Here is a 22,053-nt window from a genome sequence, read left to right as displayed (position 1 = left end):
GTAGCCTCTGTTGCTGGTATTGCCCACGTATCTGCAGACACATTCAGTGGCCATGTGAGCCTCCTACACACCCTGTTTCTGCTGGCACAGTGTTTCCGCATTCTGACCAGGAGCTGACACACTTGAACCTTCTCCATCTTGCAGCACAGCTGGATCAGTTTCCCGTGCTGCAAGGAGACAGGGCTGTGAGAACAGTGACTTGAGCCAGTGATCAGGAGTGTAAAAATACATATGAAGTTGCTATTTTTACTCTTCGGGCACAAAAGATGAGAGGGAGAGCAGACAGAGATAAAGAGAAACGTGCAACTCTGAAGGCTGCATTACCTGAGTCAGATAATGGAGTAGGTTATTTGTGCTCTGCCAGATTTGAAAGCCTTCCAGGTGCTGTAGCACTCTGCTGTTGAGGTCAGTACAGCAGTCACCTTTCTTTCTAATTTCCTTTGTCATCAGTAATTTTAAAGGAATGCGTTATTGTACAGAGATGAGGTCTGAAAGCAATTTTGGTGACATTAATGCTGTTCTCTATCTCCACACCAGTTACGTTTATTTCGTTTGGAATGATTCAACTTATATTCAGTGCTGTCACACATGGGTGACTTTCAACACCGCTTTGTGTAAACAACAGTCTGCCCATGCTCAGCACAGTCTGATATCTCTGCATCTGCAAACACCATTGTTTGATTTGTAAGATACCTGGGTTTGCATATGAATTGTTACAGTCCATTTCCTAAAAGCTTCCCACGATGTACATTTCCCATTCTTCCAGGTAGCTCATCTGAGGGTTTTGTATTGATGCGGCTTTTCCTGCAGTCCTGCCTTAAACTTTGTTGCTATAAATTGAACTGATATCTTCTTGGCCCTCCCAAACTGTGGAGAACAGTGACTGTCCTCCTTGCAAATATTGGAAAACCATTATCGTGTTCCCCTCATTCTTCTCCCTTCTAGACTAAACAAACTCACTTCCTTCCACCTATCATTACAGGTCATGTTTTCAAAACATTTTTATCATTCACTTCATTCTCTGCACACATTCCAGTTAGTCTATTATCTTCCTTAAAATGCACTACCCCAAACTGGACCTAGATTTAACACTGTAGGGATTAAATCTCTCACCTCAGAGTAAATCTCTTACTAGTTTCATTGCATCCTGTTTGAAGCTGTGGCCTGTGCAGCCAGACAAGGCATTCCCCAAACGGTTTGTTTTTCCAGCTATGCTCCATTTGGAGATACTCAGACCAAACGTCAGGGCACCATTAGATGTGTTCCTCTTCAGTTCAGAAACCCTCCACTGGAGCTCATCAGGGGGCTCTGCAGGTGTTCCTAGTTTAGTTTTCACAAAGCATATCAGTATGCCTGAAACCAAACCAAGAAAGGATGCATCTCTTAGTTCTCTGCCTGACTTCTCCTATTTGTGGAAAACATATAAAAGGAGGGAAAAATATATCCTGGACAAACTCAACAGCCCCATACCTGCCTCGTAAGATCTTACAGCCCTTCAAAATATTTGCTTAATCTCCCAGTATCTTGGCAGGATACATAGGTATTAGTGCTTGCAGGTGTTCTTATCCATTGATCTCAAAACATTCTCCTCCTTCTTTTAAACATGGGGAGGCTGAGGTGTTTGGAGTCTCAGTTTTCATAGGCAACAAAGATCCCCTGCTCCATTTAAAGTCTATGGAAAATGTGGGTTGCAAGCCAGCTGGAGAATTGAGCTTCAAGTGACACGCTGAGGTCCCACTGAGAGTTAACACACAGTCAGGAGTTGGAGCCCAGGTTTCCAGAGCATAATGAGCAGAACCAGGCTGCCTTCCACTCCATCATATGAACACACTAGCACAGCCACATGCTCAAACCCGTGCTTAATAACCTACCCAGTCATGGTCGGCGTCACAGCATTCTGGATAGGAGTTGGGTTGATCGCAACTTGCTCACCAACTACAAATCTTCTTGTTCATCTCGTATTTGGTTGCAAGCTGCATAGCTGAAAAGCACGTTAAAGAAAACAAATGGCACCTGCACCAACCCTGCCATATACCAGCAGTAAAAGATATTAATAGTTTCCAGGTCTGTATTTCGTAAGTTGGCTTGCCAAAACTCACCTGCCCTGTGTGAAAGAGGGGGCTGCTCAGTGCTGGTCTGTGAACAAAAAGCTGGTCTGTAGAAGACAAATCTGGGGGAATTTTTTAAATTCCAAAAATAGACAGAGGGGGAAATATGCCAGTAAGATGGATCTCATTTCATTTCCCAAATCCCTCTGGTCTCCAGAGTTCATTCTTTGCTCTTAATGTTTCATGCTACGGCTTATTTTAGTCTCCTTAGTGGAAAGTTTAAAGGATTTACTTAAAGGCAAATCTTCAGCTGGCATAAACTGTCACAGCTCTCTTGGCTTCAGTTGCCTTCAGTAGAGGAGCTGCCCTTTAGCATTTAAATTGCTTATTAGAAAGTGGAAAAGCAAGTTGCTTGAAGTCATTTGCAAAGAGAATGGGGAGTATAAAGCTAGGGGCCACAGTATAGATCTCAGATGAGAAACAGCCTTTCTGCATGGACAGGTGCAAATATAGAGCAGTTGCAGCACACGCTGCTTCTCAGATCGCCCTCCGCAGCAGCTGTCAGTGCCCCCCAGCAGCACCGAGGGGTCCATAGGGTGTATCTGTGTGTATCTGCTGAGCAGAAGGGAGGAAGGCTGCAAGCACCTCTTGCAGAGCGCTGAATGAGCCAGCCCTGGTGTCAGGTAAATTGGCCACATCCAAATAGTGCTTCATTGTGCCAGGGAGATGTGTGCAGAAACACCAAGGGGGTTGTAATAAATATTTTCCAAACTGCTGATTAATTCTAGGGGGGAGTATGACTTGGAACACACGAACCCACTTGCTACAGCCTCCCAGCCAGCCAGGAAAGTCACTGCTTCAGCCATATGTCTGGGATAGAGGCTCCTTCTTGTATCTGGCAAGTGTCAGTGGCCCATCCAAGAGCCGTCTTGCTTTCAAACTCCATCTGCACTGACCTGTTGTGCAGCAATACGGTACTGTCATCACTGCTCAGTTCCCAGCTCATCTCCTTGTACTGTTTTGTGCCTCACTGCATTGTTTTCTTTGTTTTCAAAGGAACTTTGTGTGAATCTATAGCAGAGTGGTTCAGAATTATCAGTGATCCCTTCACGAATGCATCCCTCTTCTCTCCTTCAGCATCACTTGACTCTCAGGCCGCAGATGTTCAGTTCAGGCACAGCTCTGCTTCTCACTCCTCTCTCCCTGCTCTAGCGGGGCAGTCTTGATAACAACATCCATCTGGGCTTCCACCATGTATGTTGTCTTCCTTCTCTGGTTCCTCTGTCCTGTACCTCCTGACATAAATTTGAACAGTCACAATCCTGACCTCGCTGATTCTCTGCTCAATGGTATAAGCAGGGCTGTTCCGGATCGACACCAGCCTGACTAAGACCAGAGCAGATTGTCAAAGCCCAAAGGATTGAAATGTTTTTTTTTGCCAATGCCCTGGCTGGATTTGTGTCTCTGTAGGAATGTGTACACTTCCCTTTGCTTTTGCAATGGCACCAGGGTGTTGACGAACTGCAGTGCTGCTATTTATCCCTTAATTACTCCCATGACTCACATTAAAGTAACAATTTTCCATATAAAAAAACACAAGCAGAACTGACACCACTCGAGCTGCCTTTATTTTGAAACACATTCTGTACTTTGGGTTTCAAGGGTGGCAACTCAGGAGACAGCTTTATCCTTCTGGTGTCAGGGTTTGCTGGTCAGAGGAGTGAGACTCACTGGGCACTTTGCTCCAGGCCAGGGAGAAAAGGTTGAGCTGCTGTGCTACAGCCATGTGGGGCTGAGAATCACTGCACATGCTGTGAATTTTGGGGCAGATGAATGCTGAGCACAGCTCCAAACAGGGTGGTTCCTGTCCCCAGTGGTTTTGAGGTGTTCTTAGGACGTGTTCGTCTGCTGATGTTCTTGCCAAGACGCTCCCTCTATTTGGTTTCCGTGCTGCTTTATGTTTTTACATGTCTCAAGATGCTCAAGCAAAGAGAGCAGTACAAGCGCCACTCCTGGATCTTATCTGGGGATATTTATCCTGTTCTGTGCATTGTGTTAATTACATGTGCCACATCTGGGTGGGATCGTCCCTGCCTGTGTCAGTTTCTTTAAACAACTGATGCAATAATTAGCTGGCAGATCTTACTCACATCCTTTGGGCCAGTCTGGCATCCACTCCTATGGGGTCTTCTATGGACTTTGATGGAGTCAGTGTTCCTGGAAGCTTTCAAGAATTGTGAAGAAGTGGCTCTGAGGATCATGGTTAGTGGGCATGGTGGGGATGGATGGATGGATGGACTCAGTGATCCCAGTGGTCTTTTCCAGAAACCTTCTGAAGCTCCTCGTATGTGTTTGATACTTGTAAATTAGCATATATATAGGAGACAGGATCATCTGTAGGGGTCCTCATCTTTTACAAACATTCTTGCCTTGCCTTGGCACTAGACTTGTCAAAAGTTGTTCCAGTTCAGCTGTGGAGCCAAGAGAAATAAGGCAGAGCCTGAGCTGTCTGTTTGATTTCCCCACTGCCATTATTTGCAGAAATTAGGTGTCCTCGGTGATGGTGGCCCAGGCCCTCCCCACTTTGTGAGGCAGGACCAGAGATGTGCACATGATTCCTCTGAGCTGTGCCTCAACACTGAAATCATACAAGAAAGGGAGCACCCATGGCAAATCAAACACATCCAGATTTGGGGACATTGCCTCCCTGCACTCTGACCGGACAAAAACCGTCCTTGTGTTGTCCTTTCCCAAGTCGGGGGATTGTAATATCGCTGCAGATGTAGACATGGCAGTGCTCAGAGCACTTTTGCCATTGCACGCTTTAAGAGATTTGATGTAGAGTCTGTTAAACTTGGCTGGTAATGTGCTTAGACTCTGTGCAGATAAAGTTGCCTTGGTGTGATACCTCTTTGCTCCCCTGACACACACTCTTTAGCTTTGCAGAGTGTGGTTTAAAACAAAAATTTTAAAAATGCAACTTTGGCTGTGCAACCTGTGCAGGAAATGTGTATAGAAACCGTCTGCGCAGGAAATACCTACAAAGGGAAGCTGGGGGAGGGAGTGAAGCCGGGCAGACCTGGGTTCTTCTCCCAGCGCATGTGCAGCTTCCCTTCAACTTCTGTTGGCTGTCTTTGTTTTGCTTCCTAGGCCCCACATGTTACAGATGTCCTTAATGAGGGTTTGTCAGCTTTCCACCACACTGGAGCCTTGTCATGGCTCTTCTCCTCCGAAGCAGAAACCTGCAGCCGTGGCTTAAGCCAAACAGAGCCGGAGCTCAGGAAACCACGGGGCTGTTCTGAAAGCCTGCCTCAGAGGAGAGCCCTAGGTTTCTGAGTTGAACTAGGACTGAATCAGTAATATAAGCATTAAGCTGAATCTCTTTCCTTAGAGGCCTTGTCTCTTCATCTCCCCTATTGCTCCCGAGAAGCTGATGAAGTGGGAGTGCCTCATGGCACTGTCTCCCTCACACCACCGGAGCTCACTGCATGGGGATTTTCAGCCTGGGCTGAAAGGGTACAGGGAAGGAAAGAACAGTGATGTCTGAGGAGCATCCACCAGAGAGGGATCAGGACAGGAGCAGACAGGATAGGAGATGGGCCAGATAGGGGCACACTGGCCATCACCTCCTTTCTGCCCCACACAGGGACAGCTGTTGGTCCAGGGACAGCTGCTGCTTGACTGACTGCAGCACAGTGTCATGGGGCCATTCCCATGGTGGGTACAGCAGGAAAGGACAAATAGAAGCAAAGGAGCTACAGGGGAAAAAAAAGTCAAAAAAAAAAAAAAAAGCAAAGAAACAGAAAACACAATAACTATCTCCCCCGTGAAAATCTTCACAATTCAGTGTCCTGCTGCAGGGTTATTGCCTCGACTCATCTCACGCATTTGCCAGCAGCATTTTCTGCTTTCAACAAGTGACTTTGAAATATGCCACCATTTCAAGTGGGAAGGCAGAAAGATGGGAACTGCCTCGTTCCCTTTTCTACTCCGGGTTCAACAGAGGGCTGAGACGCAAAGCACAAAGCAGGGTATCTTCACACCTCCACTTGACCTGGGCCATTCAGCCACTGCAGCCAGGCTGCAGCTTCGCCTTGTACATGGAGATGGCTCTGCCAAACACCCTTCACCTCCCAGCTTGCAGAAATAACACCTTCCTCAGTTCTTTCTCCTCCGTTGATCAGTGTGAAGTGACAGCAGCAAGTGGCTGTGCTTTCACAAGTATGGGCTCCAAGGCTGCTCTAGGAAAAGAGCTTAATCACCTCTTGCATGTCTCTTGAATCAGGGACATCTCTCAAGCCCAGCAGCTTCAAAGACACATCCCCTGCACTCTATCAAAACAACATTCAGAAAGCAGCTTGAATTTCTTCCAGCTGGCCTCATGTTACAGAGATCCCTATCAGCACCTGGGAGGAAAGAATTAGCAAGAAAAACAACTGTCTCTTTAAACTGCTGAGAGAAAAAAAAAAAAAAAAAAAAAATCTAAGAAAATGGCCATGTAAAACACATAGATTTAGCCCAATAATGTCCAACCAGTGCAATCTTTTCCTAAAATTGTTTGAGGTAGAAAGCAGCCTAATGGTTGGATTTTCTTGTATCAGCCAGAGACTTTGAACACTAATAGCAGAGCTTTACCAAAGCCAGGTGCTCTTGCACAGGTACTGCCTGTATCACCTCCCTCCTGCCATTTGCAGTGAGCTGGGCCCTCCTAGGCAGAGTGCTAACACGGCAGGAGCACGTGCTGTGGAAGCAGAGGTCAGCAGAGCAGACAGCCCAACACACTGGAATTTCAAAGGCACCCACATGGCTCTCCTTGCCAACCCAGCCAGCCACCGCCAGGGATTTCTTGTGACTCTTTCCTCAGCAAAGCACCACAGTCGCAGACATTTCCCTTTTAGTGGGAGATGAAGCAGTCGGGCTCAGGGTGAGCAGTGGGAGAGCCTGGAACAGTCAGCTCCCTTAGCAGCAGAGCTTCCCACACTCAAAGCTCTCCCCAGTCTCCACGGGTCCCTTTTGTTGTGGTTTGCTGAGCTGCTTCCTCCTGCACAGCTGTCCCACACCCTGCCCAACCCTGCAGCCATCCTCAGCATCGCTCCTTTGGTGCACGGACCGACTCACTGGCACACAAACAACTCCTTTGAAAGAACAGATACCCTCCATTTCAAAGAGCAAAGTCTGCAGCTGGGGAAAACTGGCAGAGGACACAAACTGAATTTGTTTTCGCTCTGTGCTCCCTGTGGTTCCTCGCACAAAGGGAGGAGAGCCCTGCAGCACGAGATGGGGCTTGGGGACCAGAACTTGGTGCCTTTGCATGTTAGAAATCATTTCCGTTAGCAAGCCTTACAAGTGCTGTCTCTGTTGGATCATCAGCGGATACAAGAGTTGCACTCGATGATCCTTATGTGTCCCTTCCAACTTGGATTGTTCTGTGATTCTGTGTTTCTGCATTTGGGATCCCACAGTGCTGTTTTTCTGTCTTTCCTAATACTGTCTCCCCTCAATTCAGACTGCTGATGGGCCCAGCTTCGTGCTGGCTCACCTCCAAGGAGGGCATTATATTATGCCATCACTTCTTGTGCTGTTCTTTTATCTGGCAAATTTTCATTATGATTGGGAAAAAATCGCATCCATCATGGTTATTTAGCTATTACTCACAACTGTCTTCCCTTCCTATACCTAAATACAAAGGTGGATAAACACACAGGCAGATATGAGAATGAAAAGAGAATGAGAGAGAAGGAGCAATTCATGGTGATTACTGACCCAAATCAAGTCAGAAAGGGTGAGGAATTGCACTGAGCTGCACCAATTTACACCTTCTGAGATACTGACTTGCCCTGGCAGTAAAACATTTCTAATTACCTGAACTCAGCATACTGTCTGCTTGGATTTAGTGTGCAGTTAAGGGAAAATTCACAAGATGCAATTAAAGCAGAACTTACAGACTGATGTTTCAGCTTCTGAGAGTCAAAAAGGTGAGCTTGAGCACATGTAACTTCAGAGACAAACCTGATTTTCCCCTCTTGCTGGGAAGATGCACATAACAGTGAGTGGGGCTTTCTTCAATTTGCTCTGTCCTGTGTGTATTTAAGATAACCCTTTTTTCCAGAATTTCATTTAGCTACTCATACCACAAACACAAGGACAGGTGGCCACCAGATCCAACTCAATTCTGTATGCTGGATTTCAAGCTCAGAAATTCATCTGGTTCTAGTAAAACATAGTCTGAAACCTGCCTGATGTTTAACCCAACCAGAGAGTTGTATTAAATTTCTAAGCCTTCCCAATCCTCACAGGAGATTGAGAAGGCATTTTTAGAAAGGAGTTGATTAGGAGTTTAATTATCAGATATCAAAACCCATTCTGTTGCTGAGGTCTCAGTGGAGAACGGCATTTTTAATGGGAGACTCCAATTCTGTTTGTTTCTTCTTGAAATTCAGTGTCCGGACCTCAGCGGTGCATGCTCGGTCATGGCAATTTGAGCTGTTTTCCCATGGCTTCTTCTCATTCCTCTTCTCATCAGATCTCACTGCCATTAGCTGTGGGGTAGCAGGGCTCAGAACCTCAAGCGTGCCCTGTTCTAAGGAGCTGCTGTTGCACAGAGAGGACAAGCAAGCCGTTCTTCAGGGCCAAGGATGATGGAAGAGGACTTTGAGGCTCCACCAGACATTTGCACTTCTGCAGAATGGCACGTCCATGGGCGTGCAGGTGTCCAGGAGCATCAGAGCCACAGCAAAGCCACGGCAAAGGCCTCACCCCGTGTCCTCAAATCCTCTGTCCTTGAAGCTGACACGGTGATCATTTCACCCTCTTCAGAAACACCCGGCTATTTTATCCCTCATGCCACAGTCTGTTAGAGTTGTGTATACCGCCGCATCAAATGCTGTTGCTTCTATTTGCATAACTGTGGCATGGGGATGGCTGGCTGGAAACCAAAAACCACTCCAAATGGCACAGAGGCGACAGCCATCTGTGTCTTTTTCACATTCGGTTTCATTGTTTTAGGATCGGATCCAACCGCTGCAACCTACAGTAACTCTAGACTTGTCAAGCCTCGGAGCTCTCCTTATAGCACGATCTGTGGTTTCACTGTGGAGAAGCAAACCTGGAAAAAAAAACTTGTTGGACTGAATCAGAAGTATTTTAGTTAGTGCAGCAGGAGCTGCCAGTGGTGAAAATAGCACTCCAGAGCATGAATGAACGGAATGGTGTTCCCTTCTGCGCACGTCAGACAATTTGAGCCTCACTCAGCGTTACGGGTGTGCTGGGCAGTGTTCTCTCGAGATGTATTTCCATTGCCACGTCATAAATATAAATGTTCTTTATGAGATACCCGTGGACAGAAGGAATCTAGTGTTTGCTAAAGGTTTTCTTGATGATGTGCATTGAAAGCCTTCCTGTTTGGCATTAATTAACACAATGTACTATGTTGCAATTTCCCAGCACAGACTTATCCAGACTCCTGCTAGGAATTGGAATTGGCATCGAGCAACACCCACGCCTCCACCCAGACCAGAACCCACCGAGATGTTCCTCCCTCAGATGAAGCTCGTGTGTCACTCACAACCCATGGCAGAGGACATGCAGGGGCTTGGAGCAGGTACAATTTTTGTCAATACAAAACCAAGCCATTTCTATCAGACCTGAGACTGGGACCTTCGAGGAGCTCTCCCTTGTGTCCCCAGTGCCCAGTGCCTTTGGCTGGGGGCAGTGATACCCTCTTGGTTTGGTGTGTGCTGTGGTATTTCTGATGGCTAGATTCTGCCCTTGCTAACAGCCAAGAGAGAAGGGGATATGTGTGATTTTCCTGCTTGCTTTATCCTTTCTAGAACATCTAGCTATGTCTGAAAAGCACTTGCTGTCAGCCCCAAGCTGCAGGGATAATTTAATGTTGTGCCAACCAAACTGCCAAATGGTGAAAACTTTTGACTTGTGTGTGTCAGTAGTGTTTCAGAGAGCACACCTTAACATAGCTGAATAGCCTCGAAACTACCCAACTTTCTCCTTCTGCTCAGACATCCCACCACAGTTAGGCTGAACCATTCCTTGGCTCCCAAGCTCCCTGTATCGGCCTGAGGGTGATTCTCCCACTGACTCTGGTGCACTCAGCCCTTCCCAGCACCACGCTTTCTGCATCCTCAGGGCTGTTACAGACAGGTCTCTGTGTACCCGTTCATCTTTTTTACACCAGCAGCCTTCCTTCGCATCCATTTCTTTTTTAACACAGAAATACATTTGTTGCAAATAGATGCCAGCAGCTCTCAGTGCCAAGAAGATTCAGTGCTCCTTCTGCTTGCTCTGTTTTCCAGTGAACTGTATCAATTTTTGCTTGTTTCCCCATGACCTTTGGAGCCCATTCAAAGTCATCTTCCTTTTGCTTTGCTTTAAGTTCAATCCCATGCATGTTGCCAGCTGATTTGTTGCCTGTTTTCACACGTCGCCAGCAAATCACCACCTCTTCATATTGTTTAGACAGTCATCAAATATAGGCCTGCCAGCAGTCTTTGTTAATGGAATAGGAAGTCTTGGTACATCTCACTCATGTGGCCTGAAAGGAACCAGAAAGCTGTTTGATTCCAGCTGACAAATCTTTAAAGTCCAGTGTGGGACTTTCATGGCCAGAGCAGGGTCACTGAGCAAAGACTTTTGGTCTACTGATATGGATCCAAGCTCTGCCTATCTGTCTCCTGATACAGATCGTGCTTCAGCATGCTGGAATTTTGTCCTTCAAATTGTGCCAGAGGTTTGGCTTGTGCTAGCTTTGGCTGGAGACAGTTTGTATCATGGAGCCGGGTGGGTCTTTCCAGCTCCTCTCCTAAGCTGGTCCCAGTTACAGGCAGATGGGATCGCTGGAAGGTGAGGGGGCTGGTGGCTTGTAGCTCCGTCTATCCTTGCAGCATCAGATCAGCAAGAGCCAGGGTGGACATAGGAGCTCCAGGTAGGGTGCAAAGACCACAGAGCATGCTCAGGCTCAGCTCCAGCACCACACAGCCTGCAAAGTGCTGTTCCCGTGCTTGGAAGGCTCCGCCATTTTCACATACTCCTCAGAGAAATATATTAAGGCTGGTTTGTGGTACAGATTAGTTGAATACTGATTGATCCAGGTGGCTCGGTTAAAAACAAGATTTCTTGTGATTCAAGACTAATTATTTCCTTCCAGAGGACAGTTGGAATGGGAAGATGTAGCATGGTTAACCAAAATCCAGACTCATCTGGGCTCCTTGGGCATCTCCTACTGCCTCATTCGGGACCTGAGGTATGTATTTATTTCTGGGAGCACAAACATGGTGCAAAATTATTCAGGCTGTATTTTCTGCATATGGTACATTGAATCTCTAGAGGAAATGGTTTAAAGAGGCATGCTTAGTGGTCAGATAGGACCGATACTTTTACATAGCACAGTGGGTGCAGTGTACTTCAAAGGTTCCCTGCACCTTTAGGGCTTTCCACTGAGGTTCCTCTTTTTTTTTGGGTACCTTCCCACAAATCACCACCCATGCAATAGAGAGCTTTACTCAAGCTCAGCAGCAGCACTTGCCAAGGCTTTGCATGTTGCACTGAGATCTGCTCTGCTACCAGCATCCCTGATGCCAAGTCCACCCACACGGCCTCCTGCCACCCAAGGAATGAATTGTGGTGACACCACAGCTGGGGGCTGCAGACAGGAGAGGACAGCCATCACATGGCCCAGGGAACACAGCACAGCCCCACATTTACAGCGTGCTCCAGGCACATCTCAAGCTCCTTGTGAAAGGCCAAGGAAAAAGGTGCCACCAGACCCTGGGGCCAGAAGGCCAGGCCCATCTCTTGCTATTCCAGTGCCCACATGTGGCCAAGTTCTGAATCTTCTCTTCTTTGCCTTCTCCCATCCAAGCACAGGGCAAGCTTTTTGCAAAGAAAACAAGTGTCCTCTGCTGGCCGCAAATAAAAAATGCATGTGGCGATGCTCTGCCTAGGGATAGCACTGGGTAAGGATGTGTTGTGTGGAGTTTGCAATCTGACTTGTTTTACAGATGGACAGTAATCCAACCACGAATTGGAGCTAAGCTGGTCGCTTGCAGTGCAGACAAAGGAGGGTTGTCAGGGAGTCTGTGCCTTTAGGCTTTGTGTACTGGGCAGAGTGCAGCCCTTCTCCATAAGCAGTTCCCCAGTACAGCCTGAATGAGGCATAAGATGGTGGGGGCTGGTAGGGGCAGAGCAGAGAGGGGCAAGAGATTGGAGCTGCCCGAGGTGCAGGGGCAGAGGAGCTCTCCACCAGCATGAAGCACATTTGGGGCAGTCTTTGCAAAAAGGACATGAGAGAAGGGGCCAGCGTGTGCTTGTGCTCTGTGTTTCTGAAATAATCCGTCAGAGATCAATGGGGTTTCACATCTTTTCCCATCTGTTCTTAATCTGTTCACTTGGCAGATGCCAAACCACCATACCCTGTATGGGAAAACACAAAACAAAACACAAAGCCTTCTATCTCTCCTAGTTTTATTCAGAACCATTCTCTGAAGCCCAGCTCTGCCCACACCCCAGCCATGCATGGAGACCCACGGAGGAGCCTGCAGCAGGAACAGCTCTGCCTTCAGCAAGCCCAGAGAAGGGGTTTGTGTCTGATGGAGCAGCTTTGTGTTCATGCAACCCAGTGACTTCAGGCTGGTGATTCTCTTCTGCTGACACCCCTCTGATGCCAAGAATCCTCCACCGACATCTCAGCCCTATTATTCCAAGCACCAGAGGCTTGCACAGCATCAGTCCCAGCCAGGAGATGTGCCGACAGAAGGGATCTGCCTCACAAAAGGGCACAGACCAGCAGTAGGGCCAAGGCAAAGCAGCACGCTGGGCCCCCGGTGACTCCTGCCTTTTGCTCGTGCATCCTTTCCTCCTATCTTTATTTCAGAGTTCATCACTGCAAAATCTGCTGAGGACATGAGCAACAGCGTTTTAATGGCATCCATGAATACTTTATTTAAGGCAGAGACTCAGTGACTGCAGCACTGTCATTATCAGTGGCTGGACCAAACCATAATAAATAATACAGGATTACTCCCAGCATCTAAAAATATCCTAACCTAAGCTGTTCCCATCCTCATCCCATCAATTGGAAGGGCTGAGTGTTTGCCACGGCTTATACAGTAAATGCAGTTTAACTTTCTTCTTTCCAAATGCTGAAAACCGGCTCTTTTCGGGACGCTTCAATGTAATTTACAGCTGTATTACCAGCTCCTTAATGGTTGCCAGGTTCTCTGGGCTCCTTTGAAATCGAACACGATAAAAAGATGAGAGCCAAAACTGACCACAAGTTTTGTGTCTGCAGGTTCCCATGTGCCTTTCTGGTCTTCTCAGCAAGCTAATGGAAACAATCCTGTAACTTCAAGGCAGAACGATGAGGTTTTAGAATTCCCCTGACTGGTAATGAGAGAGTTGATACAGCTTAACAGCAGGCAAGTGCCAGTGCATCCCTGTGTCTCAGTATTACTGCTAGTCTAAGGTAAGAGGGGGCTGTGAACACCACAGCATGCCCTGCTTTGTTCTGACGCAGCTCTGCACTCCCTTGGACCTATGTCAGTTTAATCAGTGAACACAGCCTGTGCCTCTCCAGCTTGGCAAAGGCAGGACTTGGGGTGAAGGAGTTCTCCTCAGCCAACCTGGTGCATTCTGCCAGTGACTCCCAACTCCCTGAAACTTCAAGAAGAAGATCAGCACAGTGAAACACAGTATTTTTAAATGTCCTCACAGCAGTCATCATCATAAAAGCACAAACCTGAGGTTTGTAAAAGTCTAGCAATAAAACCACAGACATCTTTACAGCTCCCAGACATGCAGTGCTCCTCAGCAGCAAGCACAAACCCTCCCAGAAGCAAGGAACAAAACTAACTGGGGAACAGGCCTAATTATTTTACAGCCTAGGAAAAAGGAAAAGAAAAAAGAAAAAAAAAGCCACACATGACACCAATTTGCAGGTCAGTACCAGCCACTATCAGGGAAGTGGAAACAAAACCTGTTTGTTTTTTCTCACCTGGAGGCAACAGAGCACTGAGTTGTGTAGAGGCAGAATGCTGCACCTCTAGGCTAGAGTGTGTTTTCAATTCACAGTGCACACTCAGATCCTGTGCTGTTTTCCGATTGTTTAAACCCATTTTCTTTGCAAAGCAGATTACAGGCATCTGTACTTCCCTAGCTAGCAGTAAGCCTGTTCTGTTCCATGGGAATAGAGATCGTTTCTTTCAAAATGTGAGGCAAGCCCTCCAGCAGTGTAGCTCAGCTTCCCAGTGTGCTCTGGCAGGTTATTTAATATTTCCATGCCTTGAATCTCCCATCTGCAAAATGAGTGCTGCGTTCCTCCCTCCCTCTGTCCAACAAGGTATAAAGCTCTGCTGGGTGGGCACAGGCACTGGCTGCCCAGGGAGGTGGCGGATCACCATCCCCAGAGGTGGTCAGGAACCATGGGGATGTGGCACTGAGGGACGTGCTCAGTGTGCACGGTGGGGGTGGGCTGGGGGATCGTAAACGTCTTTTCCAGCCTTGATGATGCTATGATTCCATGACCTGAGCTGGTGGTGGGACTGTGCACAGAGCCACGGTGACTCAGTGGGGTGCCGAACACTCAGCAGGGTTACAACACAGTGGTTGGGGGAGGGTTTTCTGGACCCCCTGCTGTAGTTTTGCAGTTCTTCTGCGCTTGAATTCACTGAGGTGCAGGCAGGATTTTGTGCTGTCTGCCTGCTTGTACCCTGTGGGGAAGAGAGCATCAGCTCCAGCTCTTGCTGGGATGATGGTACTGATTCAGCTATTGACAGCTCCAGTGCCTCCTCTCTTCCTCTGCCATGGAAATGAACCCATGTGGTAGCAGTGATGGGAAATTACTCAGAGAGAAAAAAAAGCTCTGTGTTAGCCAGGCAAATACTCCAGAATAAACACAGCCTCAGCCTAGTACCGTACAGCTGTCAGGTCCCATTGCAGGAGGTTTCTTGATGCTGATGATTTAACAATTCTCTGGCCCAAGGGTGCATCTCCCACTGAGAATCTGTTCCTCCAGAGCCACTCCATCACTGACCAGAAAGGAAGCAATCACAGATTTGTGTGTGAATGTATGCAGTGAGAGTTACTGCATGGTAACAGCTACAGCACATCCAGCAGGTCGGACAGAATGCAGGTGGTTGTGTGTCCATACTGTGCTCCCTGAACACAGGGGTCACTGCCCTTTACCCTGCTGATCTCCAATAGAATGCAATGGGCAGAGCCTGGGCATGCACACAAGCATCTGTCAGTGACTGCTGATAGATTTTGCTGTTGTTGTTTTTGCAAAAGCTTTAAACATGACATGCAGATGTCACAGGTCTTCTTTTGCCCCGGAAAAAAATCCACTTGGTCTTCTGTTAGTGACCCGAGGTTTGGGCTCTGTGTCTTGTGGACTGACTGAGCTCAGCTGTTCAACTGAAGAGCTTTTGGAAAGCAGATTTGGACCCTGATGACACATCTTCTGATTGAAACAGGAGCCCTGGCTCCTGCGAAAGGCCCATGATATAACTGAAAGGTGGGAAGTGCTTCACACTGTTAGGAAATGTGCAGTCACCGTCCTGGCTTACATCCACCTGCTGAGTTAGTGCTGAAAAATAATGGATTGTTCAAACGCGTGGTTGGTGGGTGGAGATAAGGAGCCGACCCAGCAAAGGGCTGCTGCCTCCTCGCAGCCACAGCAACGCTTTGCATTCGGGCAGCAGGTCAGTTCACGCGCACATTTAATGAATAAGGCCAGCGCGCACTCGGTGTTCTGGTCAATGCATGTCAAGCATGCAAAGCCCTTCCGGCCATCCGCTGCTGCAGGGAGCAGTTTGCTACTTCCAGAGCAAGGCCAGGCAGATCTATTGGAGCCGCTGCTAAAAACTGAAAGCAAACACCGATGCTCACAGCGCCCCGCTAGAGAGCACAGCACCGCTGTGCCAGCAGCGCTGAGCTGCGGGACCGCGTGCCGGCCGTCCCTACCGCACCGCTGCGCGGGGGCCGCTCCGTCCCGTCGCAGAACCGGTGCGGCGGGAAGGGATCTCTAAACCCCACGGAGCAGCTCCCGAACGCGCCACGCACGAGGAGGGGCCCGCCCAGCTCAGGCCGCCGCACGTGGTCCTGCAGCAAACAGCGCAGAGACACGGCGCGCGCGCAGGGCGCGGATCCCAGCCTCGCTCTCGGTCGCGCCGCTCAGCCGCGCTTCACGCGGAGGACTTGCGGGAACGCGTGCGCACGTGAGCTGTCGGGAGCCGCTCCGAACGCGCAGACGGCTTGTACGTGCACGTGCCGCCCCCCGCAGACGCGCCCCCCCCAAACGGTGCGCGCGGTGCACGCACAGCTCGCTCCCGGCGCGCGGGGCGGGCGCGCGCCCTCCCGGAGCGGGCGTGGCCACGGCAACGGCCGCCGGCGGCGCTGACCCGCGTCGCCATAGCGACGGGCCGGGCTGCCGCAACCGCACCTGCGCCTGCGCCGACGCCCCCGTACCTCTCACCCCCCCCGCGGCCGGTGGGCGAGCGGCGGCCCTGCGGGGCTCGGCGAGGCGATGAGCGGGTAGCGGCGGTCCGAGGGCTCCTCGGAAGGCCGAGAGCAGGTGAGGGGCCGCGGACGAGGAGACGCGGTGCGGCGCGCGTCCCCGCCCGGCCGAGGGGCAGCGGGTCGCCCCGGCGACGCCCGCAGGGGTGGCGGCCCCTCGATGCCGCGCCGCACGGCGGAACCGACGGGGGCGGGGCCGGGCGGCGGAGGGCCGGGGCGGGGGTGATCTGCATTGCGGGGTTGGGGCGCGCCGGGTGGCCGCGCCGAGCGGGGCCGGTGCGGTGCGGACGGATCGGATGCGGCTGCGAACGCGGCGCCGGTCTGCCGTGTAGCTCGCCCGTAGGCGAAGGTAATCGTCTCGGCTTTGTTGGGAGCGAGGCTCGGCGCTCCGGATCCCGGCGCTCGGGCCGCTTCACGCTTGGCGAACCCTTTGGGGCGCGCCCGTGGCTGCGTGCGGGGGATTCGAGTCCCGGCGCGGCGCGGTGCCGGCTGCCGACGGAGCGAATGTGGATTCGGCGCAGCTCCGCGCCCTTTGCTTTCCGCCCTCCCCTCGCTCCGCTCGCTGTGTCTGCGCGGTTCCTCCCCGTTCCCTTCCAAAAAGACGGAGGTCTCCCGAGCGGCCCGGAGCTGCGTGCAGTCCTCAGCCCCGTCCTTGTTGAGGTCGTTGTCGCTGAGTTTAATTGCGTTCCTTAAAGCTGCGCCCTTTATTTCAGATCCCAGGTAGAACTGCACGCTTTTAGGGCTTTCAGACCAATTTTCTTTAATGCGTTTTATCATTTCACGGACAAAAATCAACCTGCGGTGTGTGCTCGAAGGCTGCAGGTATTGAGGGCAATGTGTTCATTCGGGTCTGCTGCATTATTGGGTTCTCTAACAGCAGAACAAAAACTCCCCGGCGCTGTTATTCCAGAACCTGGGGCGTAATGCACACCAAAATATGTCCTGAGCGTTACAAGCAGTGTAGTAGAAGATACACAGTTGCAGTGATCGAGTTTGAAGCTTTACTTCCAGTACTATTGGGCTCCAGTGCTATTCTTCCTGGATTAAGAAACTGTTCTAAAGCAGCAAAATATTCAAGGATTGCTTTTGTATCCTTGAGTTCGGCAGTGCCTTGCGATGCTCCCTGGGTAAAGGGAACGTTTACGTAATTCACCCCTTTGGTCAAGTTCCCGTCTCACCTCATTTCTCACAGTAAGGAGAGAAAGGAATGTAACGAGTGGCGCTGGCTTGGCACAGAGAACTGATAGCTTCATTTGTCTGCAGCGTTCCAATGCTTACCAATGGCTCACAGGTGACAGCAGCTAACACCGAGGGGCTTTTATGAGCCGCAGTTCACTGAAAGACCAGCGTATGGGATCTGTGTCTGAAGGAGATGGGTGTGCTCTGGCCGGACACAGCACTGATTGTCGGTTTATTGCTGCCGTGGTTTAAAAAACAAACGGAAAGGGAAGGCTGAAGGACTTTGGTGCTGAAAAAGGCAGTGGCACAAGGCTGGGCTCCGTGCGGCCTGGTTCACGGTGCTTTGCTGCAGAACGCAGCGAAAGAGAGCAGCATGGAGAGCAGGTTGTGTGCCTGTGTGCCTTCTGCAGTGCTGCCAGCCGTGGCGGGGTGCTGCAGTGAGCTGTGCTGGCTGAGCTGCGCTGCCCGGAGCTGCAGTGCTGTTGGCCATAGCCTGCCCTGAGTGCACGGTGCTGCACTGCCAAGCCGGCAGCGATGTGGGACGTGCTCCTGTATGGGTGCTGGAGGCTGAGCTTCCCTCTGGTTGCTTCGCTTGTTGGTAGGAGCCAGCCTCCCTGATACATTTGTGTTGTCTACAGTGAACGGGTGCCTCGTTTGTCTCTGTGTTCATTTTTTAATGATTTGGTTCTCTAACAGCAGAACAAAAACTCCCCAGTGCTGTTATTCCAGAACCTGGGAAGTGTTGTCTTGCAGTAAGTGAGGGCATCCAGCAGTGCTACAATGGGTGTTGGTCAGGATCTGTGTGATCAGTGAATAACTTTGGTGATGCTTTCCCAGCTCGTTTCTCCTGGGGGTGTTAAAAGGGGTGATAATAGAAATGGGAGCAGTACCTTGGTTTGCTGCTAGAAGCGTCCATCTGTGTGGGAAGAACACATGAATTGTGTCAGCAGTGGCAGGGCTCCTTGATGATGGAGGTGTGCATGTTTGTCACGTGTTTGATTGCTCCTTGCTCCTCGTGAAGGTGCAGTGGAGCTCTGTTTTTCTGGTTTTTCATTCTCCTGGATCCTTGTGAGGGCATCAGGTGCCCACATCTGTAACTGTCTCGGTGTTCTGTGTGTGCAGTCAGACTTGGTATCCTTGCTTACAGGTGGGTGCACAGACAAGTAATCGCTGCCACTGCATTCCCTGCAGCAGCTCTCAAACCTTTGCTGCAGCCCATTTTCACGTTTCGTTGTTGTTCTAAGGCCGTGGCTGTGCAGTGCATGGCATGCTGAGGGCAGGGCCGTGTGCAGGTCTGAGAGCCCAGCTGTGGGAAGTAGTGCCTGGTGAGAGGGGCTCCATCCAGTGCACAGAGCACTGAGGGGTGACTGTAAATCTGAACTTGTGCAATAGGAGGGAATGGGGCTGTGCTACTGCTGGGGCTGCACCAGTAGGAAAAATGTGGCATAGGGCTGGCTCTAGGGGGCAAAGCAAATGCCTGTGCAGGATAGCAGAGCTTGAGCTGACTGTGGAGAGAGAGACTGCGTGGTTTCCTTCAGGACGTCCTTTGAAATAAGCTGAACAAACACTATTGGGATGGCATAAGTGTGTGGAGATGGGAGAGCTGATCTAAGCAAAGAACAGCTAAGTGTCTGTTGGTTGGCGTTTTGTTGTTAGGGATACATTTAGGAATGTTTGGTCGGTTCAATATAAGGTTCTTCCAAGAGAACTTATGTCCTTAATTGGTTCTGGAGGTTGTGTTTTGTGCTGCATACAGAAAGCATTCTGGCAGATTTTGTCACGTTCCAAGGGAGTGATGGCTGGGTAGCAGTGGAGAGGAAGATCATAGCCTGCCCGTATCTGCTGGCAGGGAGCTGAGGTGGCTTCCCAGGTGACAGTCACCCCGTCTGGTTTGTGCAGTGGATACCAAGTGGGTGGCTTTAATGACTACAGTCACTTGGGCTTCGTTCCAGTGGTTTCCTTTAGGCTGTGTCTAAAACCATAGATGAGCATCTTCTGGCTCTTCCCTTGCAGTGGGGCATAGGTGTGCTCTGACCTTGTGCCCAGCACCGAGCACAGCCCCGAAATAACACTCACTTCACTGATGTATTTGGAACTCCATCCATGTGCCTACGATCAGAAAAGGCCCACAGCCTGCTTGGCTTCTGCAAGGCAAGATTTGTCTGTTGAAAAGCTAGCAGTTGTTTGTGATGAGCGTGTGATGAAGTTGGGCCTTGGAGTCTCTTGTTCATAGGCTTAATCTGAGCTGCCTCCAGATCTACATCTGCAGCTATAGCTAGAGATGTTTTGTGATGGTTGTGATGCTGGGAAATGAGAAATAGTGCATGTGCAAGGATGGAATGCAGCATACCATACAAATAAAGCTTGGGAAGCGGGCTTTGGTGCTGGCCTCACTTTGTAAGGAGAGGGCTGTGTTACTGTTGTGGTGTCAGACAGCACTCTGCCCCTTTTAATGCTTTGTCATCTTTATCCAATGACACATGCATCCCTGGCTGCTGTTTGCCAGGTAGGGATGGCGGCTCAATGTGGCAGCTCTGCACCACGTGATACTTTTTGTATAAGAACATCATAAAATAAATGAAAAAGCACTGAAGAGGAAGGAGGAAAAACCATGGTGACAGAGCTGTTCTGTGGTGTATGCAGTCACAGCTTTCTTTCCAGCATTGGCTTAATCTGTCTCATGAAATCCAGCCAGGAGTTGGTTGCTTTGAAATCTGTCCCACTGATTTCCATGGTGAGGGTGAAGATTGCTCATCTGGGCTGCTAAGGACTTGGCTGACACCTGCATTTTTACTCCTTAAATTCACTTCTTGATTGTAGCCAGTGCACATTCACTACGGTTTGGAAGAGCAGGAGTTTATTGCAATCCTGAAACTGCATTTTAGCAGTCCCTGTTAGCACGGTGTTTCATGGAGGGGACACCAGCAGTGTTCCATCTGTGGAGCTCCTGCTCTGGGTGTGCTGGGTATGGCCATGCTGAGGACCATTCCCTCCTAGGTCAGCCGGGCTGCTGGCCTGTTTCACTGTGCATCCTGCCTCTGTCTCCAGTCATCCTGTGTCCAATTTGGCTGTATTATCTGTAGGGCACGTGATGCCATTCTAGGAAGAGGAGTATATTCTCAGTAGCTGGCTTCTGCTTTGTTAGTTTGGCCTGCTCTCTAGTTAGGTACTGGCTACAAAGTTCCTATGGGGGAAAAATAAGAGGTGGGGAAAACGCATGTGATGCACTGGTGTGTGAGAGCTGTGCAGACTGCGGTGTGAGTGCTTCTGCAGCTTAGAAGGAAATTCCTAGTGCACAAATGAGGGAGGAAAAGCACTGGAGCTGCTGTCCATGAATGTTGTGCTGTGGCTGCACCATGGGGCACTTCCCTTCCACATCACCTCTGCCATGGCTGTGGGCGGCCTGGGGGAATGCCAGCCCTGTGATCTCCATCAGAAGGGAGGGAGGGACCTCTGCTTACGGAGGGGCTGCAGCTGAAACTCATCAGAGCGGATTGGTTTAATTGCGCTCACTGATTAACTTACCAGTGCTGCAGGGGAAATGATGCTCTGGTGCTGATCATTTTTATCTTCTGCCTTCGCCAGTAAAGCTAGCCTGCCTCTGATTATTTTCCTTCGGACTAGGTAATCCTGGTGTGGTCTTTAAAATGCAAGAAACCAAACTGAAAATGGAAAAATAGATGAAGAGATTAACAGTGACAGTCTGTTTTGCTTTTTCTCACATTGGAAGTTAAAAGGTTAAAAATAAGTGTATTTTTGAGGAGTCGAGTTGTAAATACTTCTCATTTTTGTTTGTTGCTAGGGATGAATTTGCTGTCTGTTGAGGTGACAGAGACACCAAACCTGGCAATGCTGAGTAACCACTGGTAGTGAAGGTCTCAGAGTGCCACATATAGGCTGCTTGGTTACTTAGTGCTGCTGCTGCTCAGTGTTTGTCAGGAAATACATTTGATAAACATCCCTTTGAGCCTTGGTGTTCTGTGCACTCTCGGCTCCTGCCCTGCTGACGGCACTCGCTCTGAAGCTGGTTCTGTCCTGCTGTCACTCTCATTTCCATGGAATTGGGAAGGCTGCGTGCAGACATGTTTGTGTCAAGACTTACAGCCCTGATAAAACATCAAAAGTTCCTTTTGTAATGGAAGATGTACAGTTAAAGCAGGGCTGTGTTATCTTTATAAATGACAGAAGCATGTTGCTTTCTCGGGGTGTGTGTTCTACTTATTTTAAATGTGTAGAATGAAATTTGTGTCTTACAACTACACACCACAAAGAGCACAATGGAAAACATTTTACGTACCAATAT

The 22,053-nt window shown here is 49.5% G+C and overlaps 1 protein-coding gene across 6 annotated transcripts in view; it reads left to right on the top strand.

The window, feature by feature from the left end:
- Nucleotides 1-22,053, top strand: part of CCDC92 (coiled-coil domain containing 92) — a 52,333-nt gene that overhangs the window by 25,001 nt on the left and 5,279 nt on the right. For 3 of the 6 annotated variants that reach the window (XM_042828992.1, XM_042828991.1, XM_042828994.1), the window contains 4 exons: nt 9,492-9,648; nt 11,209-11,304; nt 12,523-12,638; nt 13,351-13,477. The gene's annotated coding sequence lies outside the window, so the exon portion shown is untranslated. Of the gene's footprint in view, nt 1-9,491; nt 9,649-11,208; nt 11,305-12,522; nt 12,639-13,350; nt 13,478-16,574; nt 16,630-16,880; nt 16,921-22,053 lie in introns of those variants that run through there. The other 3 variants (XM_042828993.1, XM_042828995.1, XM_042828996.1) reach the window with 3 other exon arrangements.

Source organism: Centrocercus urophasianus, unplaced genomic scaffold, assembly GCF_019232065.1.
Source record: "Centrocercus urophasianus isolate 14NV4802_14NV808 unplaced genomic scaffold, USGS_Curo_1.0 seq_30, whole genome shotgun sequence".
Lineage (NCBI taxonomy): Eukaryota > Metazoa > Chordata > Aves > Galliformes > Phasianidae > Centrocercus > Centrocercus urophasianus.
The sequence above is the reverse complement of the archived record's forward strand: the minus strand, read 5'-3'. Positions and strand labels throughout refer to the sequence as shown.